General features: G+C 41.0%; 1 protein-coding gene across 3 annotated transcripts in view; it reads left to right on the top strand.

Moving 5' to 3' along the window:
• Positions 1–218: 218 nt before the first annotated feature.
• LOC109856462 (histone demethylase UTY-like) overlaps positions 219–12,581 on the top strand; it is a 28,590-nt gene continuing 16,227 nt past the window's right edge. Inside the window, exon 1 of one of the 3 annotated variants that reach the window (XM_020431771.1) lies at positions 219–406. The gene's annotated coding sequence lies outside the window, so the exon portion shown is untranslated. The other 2 variants (XM_020431769.1, XM_020431770.1) reach the window with 2 other exon arrangements.

The following is a 12,581-nucleotide window of genomic DNA, read 5'->3' as shown; positions in this document are numbered from 1 at the left end:
AGCGATTCCGCGATATATATATCGTGAAACGGTAAAGAGATCATCGTTCGGAGTGCACTTCACGTCTCGCAGCAGTAAGCAACGAGTGGACGCGAGTGCGCTCGTTCATACTGCAAAATACTCGTGCTTGGGCCCACGAGTACTGCCCGCTCGGTTCTCCCCGTGGTGTTTGCGTGTCTTTCTCTCTCTGTGCTGTGCTATTATAATAATACATATACACTGCCCGCGCGTATTCGCGCAACCCGCATAAACGGCACCCGACGAATGCGTTTTATCGGGGCCATGAGGCGTCACTGAACGTCTCAACAACGTCGTCGCGCGCGTTGGAGGAGGAAAGAGGAAGAGTGCTGCAAACCGCAACAGCAAAAGCAGACTTCAGCATCAGGAAGAGGACAAGAAGAGAACGGTGAGAGAAACGGTGAGAGAGGGAGAGGTGTGTGTGTGTGTGTGTGTGTTTGTGTGTATATGCGCGCGCGCGCTTTATCGGAGCGTATTGGAAAGAGGAAAAGCCGGAGACTAACACTCTCTCAGAAACTCAGGCGTATTGAAATTTAAACCAGCACTGCCGCCGCCACTGCCACCACTGTGTTGGGCGATTTAAATGGTGAGTGTGTGAAGGCAACGGCGCGTCTCCCCCTCTTTCCTCCCTCGAGTTTGTTCTCTCTCTCTCCGCGCTTAGCTCCTCGTTTATTACCGTCGCGCATCCCGCTGCAATCACACAGTCGTCGGACATTTTACTCCTACATAATGTATATATAGCTCCTTTTTTTTACAACCCCTCTCCCTCTTCTTTCTCCTGCTCGTTATCTTAGGACGGACCTGTGCGCGCGAATTTTTGGTTAGTGCTCCGATCGATGTTTCGGGGGACGACGCTTTCGTGTACGCCCTCGGCTCGCTTCCTCGCTCGTTCGTCCTTTGACCCTTTCACCGTGCAAGCGGCATGCGCGCAGGGCGCAACTCTTCTTACAGGGCTCCGGTCGCCAAGCGCCGAAATATCTAATCTTCCCGTCTCGTTCTGTCACGTATACCTACCACACTTTTATAAAGGATGCGGGACATCCCGTATCTATTCGCTTGAAAACGAAAGTGATATTCTTCGCGCCGCTTAATGACAAATTTATATGTTCCGAATATGTTGTATTTTTTATACGTAAAGCATAAAGTAATCTTTTCAATTTGGCTCAAATTTCATATTTTGCTGCGAACTGTTCGATCATACTTGTGACTGTACCTATCGTTGACAAACTCGAGGAGACTTTCTCTTTGTTTTTTTTTATTTGGATGTTCTAAATTTTGTTTATGGTTTTAGTTTTTTGTTTTTTATAATTAATTTTAAGAGTCGCGCGCGAGTGTATGTACATGTGTGTTTTAGCGCATTAATTTTTGTCAATTATTTCTGTCGTGACATAAATCTCATATATTTGGAGCGTGAGATTTTTAATTTTACACATGTATTATATATTATTTTGTATAAATAATTTTTGTGTGCACATCACACAAAGAGCGAGTGTTTTGATATTGTGAAAGCATTGGAAATAACGGAATTTTTTTACATTTATATACATAACCCTTTAGCGCAACCCTTGCACTACTGACCTTGTAATAATAAAATTCGTGTTGGATTTTTATCTTATTTCACGAACATTAAATTCGTGACTTGTGTGTATATTTGAATAACAATTCAGAAAAAGTCGTAATAGCGAATACGTTGTGAAGCGGGCACACGCGACAAAACACGCACGCACACGCGCAAAACTAATGTTTTAAACACACTCCGTTCTCGTTTGTCGTGCAAATTAAGTTAGGAAATCGGTGAAAAATTGAATGGGAAGAGGAACTAACTTTATATCTCTGATCCTCCAACCGTTTTGTAATTTTAGTCGCCATATAATCGATAGTTTTGTTTGCACATGTTGAAAACTTAAACACTATTCCTTTTTATAGTATTACACTTCTGTTATAATTACAAATTTAAAAACTGTCAAAGTTTTTTTTCCCAGGTTTTTGCTTTTTTCTACATAATATGAATCAAGTGACGTGTAAATTTATTTTATCGTAAATATCTTTTTAAGAAAAATGTATTATTTATGGCGATACACTTTAATTGAAAAGGACACGAAAGTAAGTTTGTCAAAGTGATAATATCTAACTATACTCAAAACAAGTACAGTGCCATTTCATTGCCGTGGCATTAATTACTATGTGCGTTTTGTTTTCAAGTATAATGCAACAAGTTGTGGAAGTATCGCACGTATTCTCGCTGATAACGCACGAATAAAGGTCGAAAACTATCGGCAACTGTCAATCATTTCGAAACGGCGGAGGTGCATATTAAGTCTTTTTTTTGTTTTTTGTTTTTTTGCGATTTGTTCGCTCGACTTTGAAATAATCAAGCAACATGTACAAACCAATGAGATAGCAATTGAAGAAAGCTCGGAAAAAAAAATATTTTTTATGTGTAAATAATTGTAGTTCTGATAAGTACGCGCGTTTAATTTAAAGCCGATCTCGCGTACCAACGTCGAAGGAGAAAACGATCGAAGCAATGCGCAAATCCCGCGGGAATAATACACGTGCAATTACTTTCATACAGAAGAGGAGGAGGAGGAGGAGGAGAAGAAGGAGGAGAATGAAGATACGTTTGTACTCAATTGGTAGTAATGCGCTCGCGCGCGTTCCGTCCGAAGCGAAGAGTCGAGGATGATACAGGTACTAAAGAGGAAAGCGAGGCAGTCGTTGACCTTATCCTCTCCGGCGTGATACACGTACACGTGCATACACAACACGCGCTGCGTTCAAATGTATTTTCGGCAAACATCTTATCGCTTGTGCATTATCGCGCAAAGCGGACGCAGATAAAATATAACATTTGTCGCGCTCCGAAATTGTATAAAATTTCACAAAAACAAGTGGAATGTTTTTTATTTATTCTTCTCTTTTTTTATTATACAAGAGAAAAAAGCTTGCGAAAACGTTACATTTCTCGTATAACATCATTATTATTTAGAAAAAATGATTTTTCTTTGTTGAGAAATTTTTTTTATTTAGTTTTTGCTGAGAAAAAGAAAAAGTAAATGTTCTACAAAAAAGCTCCGCGATAAGAAAGAAATTTGATAATTTTGTGACATTGTTGTTACGTGAACTTGAGGAAAACCGCTAAGCGGATCTCGCGATTTCTTGAACTCTCTCGCGGATAAAAACAATGAAAAATAAAATAAAAACAGCTCTCGCGTTGCTTATCTTCGCGAGCTGTGAACGCGCGCGAGAGACCCCGATCTTATCTCGATTTTATCAATTTTTCTCGTCCGCGTATACGCGTTTTCGCGTGGATAACCGACAGTTTCCGGCACGTTCGCGGAATGCTGTTCGCACTTAGTCATCGACTACAGTTAACTTCCTGCTCCGCCATCCTGTCCGATTGCGCGCGTGGCTGTTTCGCAGATGAGTGCCGTGAAACGTGCTCGCCTTTTCCGTAACTCACAAGAACTCGTTTTGTGCACACATGCGCAAGATCGGCAATTTCTGTAACTCGCAGTTGGTTTTTTCTTGTACCGATAATAATAACAAAAGACATTTAACACACCTACATAAGTAAAATAACCTTTCTCGAACTCATCATCTATTTATTCACGTTTTCCGCCATGGCGGTACCAACATGATGCAAAAGGTTAAAATAAAAATGAATCCTCGTTTCACATTAAAAAGAAAATACAAGTCGCGAAAATGAATTTTGCCTCGCAAAAAACACGGTGTAAGAACTTCGTGCCCGAGGGTCGTTATCGAACACGTTTTCGTGCAATTTATTAATTCTCGGGCACACATTCTCCCGCGCGCCTCGCTTTAATGCGCAAAGATGTGTGCTATAAAAGTAGGACGACCGAAAGTGAATCTCCCGGGCGCAGTCGCGCGACCCTGACTATTTCGCTGTCGTTCGCCTGTCGACACCGCACCACACACACGGGGGGAGGGGTTCCTGTGCATCCCGAGTCCCCGATAAAAGAGAATTCGACGAAGGTCCCGGAAACTGGTTCCGTGTCTCGCGTATGTTCGAGCAGCAGCGCACGTCGAAAAGAACGTGTACGGTACGAAGGACCCGTCTAACGTTTCTACGGGGTCTCCTCGAGTGAGCTCTATGTCGGCCACCTTCCTCCACACTTGCAAATTGCTTAGAAACGTCTTGTGCTCGTTTTTTCGTTCACGCAATTGTTCATATACTTCTGTTTTATTAAAACAGAAGTATTGTTGTTGCAGCTACGTCGGAGTTTATTTGTAATAAAAAACATCGGACACTGCGAATTTTTATAAAACGCTCGCGGCGTTTACGTTGTAAGCGCGCGATTCGCGTACGGATTTTATTTGTTCTCACGAAAACCACTTACAAATTCAATCACTGAATTGCAAACGCACACACGCGTTACTTACGATCTTTTCAAATCATTCGTGGAATTCGTTTGCGCACGATTCGTTCGGATTTTCACATTCAATCCACCTTTATCCATTTCGCGAACACCACTTGATTCATGAACAATAACAAGAAAAAAAAAAAGAAAATTCTCCTTGGCTGATCGTTGAATTTATAAGATATACGCTTAAGAAAAAAAAAAAATGAAGTTTTTTTTTATTCTTCTGAACAAGAACGCGAACCGAGCGACTGGTCGGTCGACAAAACTCGCACATTCTTAAACGTGAGGTTTTAGAAGTGAGTTTTCATGTCAGGTCTCAGGTCTGGCCCTTTTTTCCCCTCTGTCCTTTTCTCTCCCTCTCCCTTTATGTTTCTTTATGTCCTCTTCGTTTTCCTCTCGCTTTCTCTTTTTCGCACGCGACGGGCCCCGTGGAAGTGACCCTGAAAGTTCAACAGCCCTCCCTCCGATGGCGCTCTTCCCTCAGCCGTGTTGCACTCTCTTGCGCTTTCTCCCTTCCTCTTTTCCGCCCCGCCGTTCCTCTCACGCTTGTGCCGCTTCTTCCCTTTGTGTTGCTCGCCTGATGATACCTAACTTCGCTTAGACTGGCTCCGTCGCTACGCTACGTTGTGCGTGCGATTCCTTCGCTATGAGCGTACAGTTTCTAGAGCAAAAAAACTGCACAAATAAAAACCAATTTACACCGTACAACGATAAAAATATTATACTGAATTTTAATAACTTTTTATGAGACAGACATTACGTACGCGTGTGTGTGTGTATGTAATAATTCGAGTCGATTTAATTTGCACTTCGTTTCGTAAAATATTTATTTGAATCTTTGCGCTAATTAATCACATAATTTATTCTAAACGTTCACAGTTTGAATATTTTACTTCGGTAAACACCGTTTCTGTTTGGCACACCCGGTACAGGTGGCTTGTTCGATAACAGTCGGCTGATCGATATTCTTCGTGCTGTGCACACACTCGCGAGTATCGCATCTAAATTCGGAATGAGATTCGTCTCGACTTCGAAACCGACGATCGAAACCGTTATGATTCCGGTGGAGAGAAGAGTTTTGGATAACGCGCAGAAACGTGGCGGAGAATTTTTAAGACCTATTTAACAACCTCACAGACGCGTAGGAAAAAAAAAAAAGGACTAACTCACCTGACATTTGTCAATCGGTGTACGGTAAAAATCAGTGTGCGGTAAAAAAAAAAAAAAAAAATATTCGCCTTCAAACGTCGAGCTTCTCTGCCTGAGTCAAATGTTTGACAAATATGGAAGTAAAAAAAAAAAAAAAAAAAAAAACGCGAAGCATTTTGCACAAAGAGGTTTTGCAAGTTGTTGCAAAATTTTTGTGAAACAAATCTTATCAAGTAATTCTCGTCTCTCCTTCTCTCTCTCTCCCTTCTTCCGTTTATGACGACATTTCGATGGAGCAAAACTCTTCCTGTTTCGTCTGGTTTTTCTTGTCAGCTGATGTGATGTCGCAAATGTGTGTGTATTTGTGAGCGTGTGTGCGTGTGTGTGTGTATAATGTGTGTATATACAGCCGTTCTTTATACGCGCGTGATATGCATGTACTTGAAGGCCTCGTCCTTCGCTCTTGTGCGCGCGCTCGATGCATGCATCTCGCATGTAACACACGCTCACATACACACACCGCACACACGTACACGCGGTACATTGCCGCATTCTACGAATGCGTCGCGTTGCACATGCAACGCGAGTCGTCGCGCGCGGCGGGGGGAAGACTTGTCATCGCAACGACGACGCGTAATCAGCGCTTACGTCACCTACGTGTGCGTTACGCGTTGTGCGTGCGCGCATGCATACAGGCAGGAGGAGCACGCTTTTCATTGTTCTCCGTTGTCTTCCAAGTGTGCTCGTTGTGTTCGTTACGTACAATATCGCGGGTCGAAAAATATATTTCGATATATTTTTGCAGACTTTCGTCGTTTAATTCAAATTTTTCATTTTACCAAAATTGTAATTATTACGAATTTGGACGTATTTTTATTGTAACATAAATTATATGGACGTGTATATTTTTCAAATTTATCTGAAAAAAACTTGCGCGAGTCTAAATCTGTCGAAGGAGTTGAGAAAAAAAAATGTATTGTTGACGTTATTGTGTTCGCTATTTTTGCGGAGCAACATTCGCAAATTACATATTTATCAACCCTTTTGTTATCAGGGATTATTACCCGCCACAAAGCGTTACATAGTTAACTATGTAATGGCGGGTGCGTCCCCTACGTTTTAGCCTGTATCCCCTACAGACCTCTTTTAGAAAGCAACATCGTGCAGTAATTTTGTGTAGACACGATTGACAGAGAAAATACCACCTTCTTTGAATACGTTATTTCCAACTCGATAACTGAATTTCTATGAAATGTCTCAAACGTTTGTATTAAATTACGAAGTAATTACACAGGAAGAGCTCATTGCCGCGCTACCTTAGCGTAGAAACGCTTCATGGTCAGGTAATGTTATAGCAAAAGAGTCGTCTGTCTCTCTCTCTCTCTCTCTTTCTCTCAGAAACGAGGCCTTTGCTCCGCATTTTGTCTTGGTCGTCTTTCCAGTTTTTTTTCTTAACAACCCCGATAATTATTGCGTGTGCCGCTTGCATAGCGGCAATAACGTGTCGTTTGCGGTCGATTAAGAGACACGGTCGTGTCTCGCGCCAAGTTTACACGCAACCAAGTTCACGTGCAACGGCTGGACGGTCCGTGACTCTACGGCGGAGCTCGGAATACCCCGGGTTATACGGGTGCCCGGCTCGTTATTCATTGCACATTCAAATCGAATTCGGACATTCATGTTCGATTCGAGAACGAATAAACGGAAAAACGCAGATAAAATTATTTAATAAAATTATTTAATTATCGGTATATTTAATTGCAAGGTATATCTTCTCGTTATAAATTTTTTTTCCTTCTCATCCAACGAGCCGGATGTTTTTCCTCGGTAATGAGATTAACGGACACGTTTTAATTGACAAAGCCATTACACACGTGTGAAAGAGAAGGATAGGAAAGGGAATGTGAAAAAGAGGAAAAAGCGAGAAAAAAAGAGAGAGAGAGAGAGAGAAAATTGCGTTCTATCGAATAAAGTTTGCATTGAGCGTACACTCTATTTTTTGAGATACGCTAATATGAAAGTTGTCGATAGATAGTTGCGAATTGTCCGTAATCTCCAATAAAATTTTACCGGCGATAAAGACTTCGTTTTCAAAACAATTTAAGTTATATGATACGTCAATCTAATTTAATTTCTAAAACAACATGCGGAGAAAAAATGGGAAATTTGTGTCCGATGGGAAATTAAATTTTCACGTATCGTTTTCAACCAGTTTTTATATTGTTTAAAAATTTTTTCCAGCCATCACAGTTGTTCCCCCGTCGCCAATCGAAAGGGAGGATGGTGATTTTTTCCGGTTCGTGACCGCGAAGGGGTGAACATCCTCTCTTGCCCTCGTCGAGGCTGTTCGTCTCCCTCGGCGTCGTCGGGCGTTAAAGCCGATATGGCATTCTGAGTATTGACCCGTTTATGTGTCGCCTTTCGGCGCGTTGTGTCTGGAAGCTGATTCCGCGTAACTCGATAGTTTTCGCAACACACTTTTTGTGTTCAAACAATTTGCTGCAATTTAATTTCCTTTATCTTTCCGTTCGCGTGATACAACACAATGTCTAAGAATAGTCGAAATTCGAATTGAAACAATTGTCTCTGATCGACAAATTCTTTTTCACAAAACGAAAAAAGACGTTGCATCTAATTTATATAAAATCGGTAAAATTTACGTGATTTAATAGTGTAACTAACCACAGAGATGTCGCGAAATAATAAAAAAGAAAATGTATTATTTGCATATTTTCTTTTTCACCGCGAATTCAGAATACACGAAAGATCCCGTCGCGTATTTCAAAATGGGCGGCTCGTATTTCCCTAAACTTTAAAGTTTTGAACGCGAAACGAGAGAGAAATGACCGCGTTCCTCGCGTAGTTGAAAGTGCACAGCGAAAACGCGAAACTTACACATTCGCGGGGAATTCATCCGCGCGCGACACACGCGAAAATCGATGATATTCCCTCCAGTTATCTCTACCTACTCTTCCTGCAACCCCCCCCGTCAGACAGAGACTCGCGAGCGTCCCCCTTCCCACCGAGTGTGTGCAAGTTGGGCTAGGTTAGGTTAGGTTGTGTGTGCCGCCGGCGGCGCATTTGGGGTGTTACGATATCATAATTGTCAGTTATTTACGCCATAATTGTCACTATCTTAATCGGAATAGTTTAAAAACTCTTCCGGAAACAACAACAAGTTTTGTGACGTTACTTAGGTCGTTAATTTATGTTTAAATCATTCTTTGTATTTTTGTCGATTAAACTTTCAGATCAGATTTTACAGAATTATATAGGATCTAGACGACGGAGTTTAGAACGTCTTTTTCGTTATGTTTCACAAACAGGCTCGGAGCTAAAATTAGCGTTAACTTAATATCGAATTTGTGATATAAATCAGACTTAAAGTTTCGGGGTGCAAAGTTACTGCACGAACAAGTTAGAAGCGTGGTCTTCTTCTCCGTCCTAGGTCCTATCTTCGCGGCACTTTCGAAAGGTACAAAGAAGATCCGATGAACCATGTGAATCTGCCTTCGAGATCCGTTAGAGGGATTCTGATCGGACAGAAACCGAAGGTGGGAGGAAGAAAGGAAGGACGCGAAATAAGACAAAAACCAGACAAAAAAAAAAAAAAAACAAAAACTTAACCACCAGGTCCATTTTGTGAAGGTAGCCTTTCGAAAAGATCGTGACGAAAAACGACCGGTTCGTTACCAGAAGAACTCTTTTAAAAACGTTGTATTATGAAGAAGAAAGAAACCGCAAGTGAGAGAAACTGGCGCGTTTATCACGGCAGATGAGAGAACTTCGGTATTGGAAAACTTCTCTTCAGTCGCGCGCGCGCGCTTAACAAGTTCGTAATTTTTTTTCTCTCAGTAACAAAAAGATCAAAAATTTCTCTCCTTCATGAGTATTGTTGATATGTACAAACAAAAGATAAACAAAAAGTAAACTTATCGAGACAAAAACTAAGTTTTCCAATTTAAAGAGGAAAAGTGTGCGATAAAAATTTTATTAACAATTATTGAAATTATTAACGCAAATACGTATGTGGAAAATAAAGTAAGAAACGTGGTAATTGCAGCGACACACTTTTGATAAAAAAAAAAAGAAAAAAAAAATTCAATATATGTATTTCTCTCTTAGCACAAAGACGAGAGATCTGAAAGTCCACCGCGTACGTAGGTTTCGTAAGCGCGCAAAACACACCGCGGTGTATCATCCTCCAGCTGGTAAACAGCTGCCCACATCCTGTCTCGGGCGCTTCCTGCGTCCCGCTCTCACCTTTCTTCTTCCTCTTCTTCCCTCTTTGGTGTCCTCTGTCCTGCCGCGCCGCGCCGCGCCGTTGCGGCGAGCTCCGCGGAGAAATGCCATACGGGGCCCCGGAGAATTGGCCCAAGATGGTGGACAGGTGCATTCCCCGACTCGTTGCGCTCTGGACGCGCTTGTGGCACACGCTCCTCTCTCCCTCTTCTTCCCATTTGCGCTTAAACGCTGTGAGATATTTTAGTACCCGCTCGTGTAAAAGTGCACAAAGAGGGGAGGCTGATCGTCCTCGCTTATTATATTACGATAAATTCTCATGTCGTGCAATTCGCATACGATATAACGAACTTACGAAACAACAAATAATGTTTATTTTTTTTAAATACTTTTTTTTTTTAAACAAATGAAGTATGTGAACTTTACTTTTAGTAATGTTGTTTAGAGAATATCAAATTTTAGATTAATTTTATATCTTTGCAGCTTTTATAATATATAAAGAGAAAGCTAGTAGTCACACGCGCACACGCACGTCGGATCTTTTTCCGTTCGATTATATTCGAGACGTAACTGTAAATCGCGATGCCGATGATCGTCGTCGCACAATAGGAATACATTTGTGCCGCCGTATCCATAAAAGCTCGCATCACCTGCCGCGGCTTCACCATTCGAATCGGTGATCAAAGTCCGGATGTGTGCGAAAAATAGCATTTTTGAATCGAAAGTGCGCGTACAAAGAGCATTATTAAATTCATCCTTTGCCGCAATGTGAAATGAAATTTATCGCAACTGACAAAAAAAAATAATGAATAAAACGCGAAAAAGCTCGCGAAACAATTATAAAAATAACGAAAAACACAAAAAAAAAACACACATACGAGCGAATAAAAGCTCGAGAATTTTTATACAAATATCTATTAAAATTTTTGTGTAAGAGAGAAAGAAGAGTACATTCTAGAATTAATTACATTCCATTCTTGTTTGCTCGTAGACGCGACCTTTTATTTATTTCTACCGTGAAAAGAAATATTGTACACCGTTACACACGAACTCGTTTAATACGCGTATGTGTATAAAGAGAGATGATGCGTCGGATAAAATTTGATTCGATAAAGAGATTAAATCGCAAATTGCATTGATTAAAAATACGCAATCGCAGCTTTGCGTTCTTCGTTGTACGTTCGCGCGAAAATCCGAGGAAGTCTACAACAAAACGATTTTACGCACAACACTAGTAGTAAAAGAAATCGTGTTATTTCCGTTTCTCCAAGAGAGCGGACGTCCGCTCTTTTCTTTTATCTGTTTCGAAATCGTGTATATTCTCCGTATAGAACGCCGATCGGCGCCGCGGCGCGCGACGAGCCACGTTGCGCGGGCGCCGCGTTGTGTTTGGTTCTTCTTCCGAAGAGAGTTCTAGTTACAAAAGATAATGCAACGATCTGTGTACCTTATATTCCAACGCTCTCGAACACGAGGCTCTGTTATCTAAAATCTTCAAACGGGTCTTGCGCGCGCGAGCTATCTCGTTTTTCTCTGTGCTCGCTCAACGCTTTGGTATTCAGCTCGGCTGTTTTTTTTTTTTTTTTTTTTTTTTTGTCTTGACGCGCATTGTTTATTAATTACGAGTTTTCAATTTTTTCGTTCGAGAAACAACATTAACGAATGGCGATATTTTTCCGTTCGAACAAAAGCAAAATTCCAGGAGGGAACATATTATTTTTGCAACTCGCAAATACGTTCGATGTGATCTTTAATTAAATGATAATATTCGAATGATTTAGACGGAGCTCTGTTTAATTAACCGCTTGAGAATAGCGCTCTCGCGACCTTGTAATCTTGCCAAGAGGGTAGCGCGATTCTCAGAATGAAATGTGCATAGATTTCGAGCCCGCGAGCGAACATCCGTGCGAGAAATGACCGAGTTATCGGGGGTTTTTTTTTTTTTTTCTTTATCGAACGTCCTTCTCTATTGTAATGTAAAAGCTTGTGCGATATCATGCGCGCGTGCGTTAAGTAGTTGTAAAAATTAGAATGGTGTGAACTTTGAGAGCTCGTAAATCGGTCTCGGTGTCTTTGTTTTCGCGCATGGAGAGAGCGAAAACATGAGAAAAAAAGTGACCAAAGAGAATTCCCGGTATCATTGGCGATCGACGGACACCTTGTCCAACAAGATTTAGTTGTACCGCGTGTGCGCATACACCTGCGTGTGCTGGTTTGGCGCGTGCTACGAAAATGCATCTGTTGCTCCGGTGCACTCAGGTGCATGCGTTCCCGTTTCGTTCGGACGTTCAGTTTTTCGAGGATATAAACAACATTATTATTATTATTATTATATTCCGCCGATATTTTAAGTTTTGAGAAACGAGGGAGAAAAGCGCATAAAATATATTCGTTGCGCTGCCGCACACAGTATAAAAATGTCACAAGACAAAGTTTTAAAAGTTAAAAAACACTACGAGGAGATAAAATTGATAGGCCTGCGAATAAGAAAACTAACTTGTATAAAAAGTAAGACGCGTAGAAGACTAAAAAAAAAAAAAAAAAACTAAAGAAAATGTAATAAATCGTTATCAGTAGTGGGAAGAATATCAAAGAGAGATAAAAAAAAAAGTAACATTTAAAGAACAGTTGATAACGCCGAGTTTCGTCATTGTTGAGAAAATGCAGTGCGCAAGTTAAAGAATATACTTTATCGGAGGATACTGTTTTCGAAACAGAAACGGAGTATGGATTTTCGTGTGCGTATTTGGAAAACTCTATTGAGTATAAATTTAAGAGAACAGAATT

The sequence above is a fragment of the Pseudomyrmex gracilis genome, unplaced genomic scaffold, assembly GCF_002006095.1.
Source record: "Pseudomyrmex gracilis isolate BER0280 unplaced genomic scaffold, ASM200609v1 scaffold_119, whole genome shotgun sequence".
Taxonomy (NCBI): Eukaryota; Metazoa; Arthropoda; class Insecta; order Hymenoptera; family Formicidae; genus Pseudomyrmex; species Pseudomyrmex gracilis.
This window is presented reverse-complemented; position numbering and strand designations above follow the sequence as displayed.